The sequence below is a fragment of the Pteronotus mesoamericanus genome, unplaced genomic scaffold (genome assembly GCF_021234165.1).
Source record: "Pteronotus mesoamericanus isolate MK-2021 breed Mesoamerican mustached bat unplaced genomic scaffold, CSHL_Meso_final contig_82, whole genome shotgun sequence".
NCBI lineage: Eukaryota > Metazoa > Chordata > Mammalia > Chiroptera > Mormoopidae > Pteronotus > Pteronotus mesoamericanus.
Genome location: NW_026555265.1, coordinates 28,861,747 through 28,862,850, shown reverse-complemented (window position 1 = coordinate 28,862,850; position 1,104 = coordinate 28,861,747).

Genomic DNA, 1,104 nt, shown 5'->3' with positions numbered 1-1,104 from the left:
CCTTTAGCAGCCCTGTGGGCCAAAACGCAGCTTCCTGGTGGAACAGGAACAGACATGGTGATGGACTACTGGAGCCTCAGACGCTGGGCTAATGGCACGGCAGCTCTGGGTCCTGGCTCTCCTTCTGAGCTTGGTGGGGACAAGTGTGGGCCTGCAGCCCCAGAGGCTGGACTTCTTCCACAGGAGATGGAGAGGAGCCACCTGGTCAGGGATGAGAAATTGCCTAAGCCAGTCCTTTGTTTTTGCTCCAATAAATCTTGCCACTATACCACAAATCCTCCTATGCTTGTGTTCCTGAAATGCGTTTCCTACAATACTGTGGAAGAAGCCTATTTCTTCAGGCAACATAATCTGCAAGATGTGTAGATTTTTTGAAAGAATTATAGGAATAACATTAAAAAAGTCCATGTGGATGTAGGGTCTTTAAAAAGAGATGAAAACAATGGCAATAATATTAACAAAGTACAATTCTAGAATGAAAGCTTAATAAAATTTATTATTCCTGTATGATTTATTTCTCTACCTGTAGAAATTAAATGTAGTGCATCATTTTCCTATAGATGGCAATACAAATTATTCACTCTCTGATGTAGTAGGTAGTTAAAGGGAATAGACTACTTGCCTCAAGACTGAAAACAAAAATGATGTTTAGCACTAGAATAAAAAAAAAATGAAATTGTAAATGTTATGGGACAGAAAGAGTTCCTCCACTGGACTTTAGCAGAGCCAAACGCTAAATACTGAGAATTGCGGTAGAGAAATTTTGGCTACTTTTTGATGCATGGCTTCTTCCAGGAGAAAGGGAAACTAATGCCCAAAAGCCAGAACTCCTCAATGGCATGTAGGTTAGAGATTATACATGGCAATATCACAAGGCACCAAGAGTTAGGAGGTCAGGGCTATGCCGGGAGCTGATTGGTCAGAGGTGAGGTAAGGGTAATGTGTCATTTCTTTAGGTCTTGAGGGCAGCTGTGACGTCTGGTGCAGTGTCTGGTTCATGGGAAAGTAGCCAGGGGGTTGTTCCACCTTATGCCTCGGGAACTGCAACATAATTGAGATCAAGATGTCATCTTTATCCTTCCAGAGGTCCAGACCATGTGACCG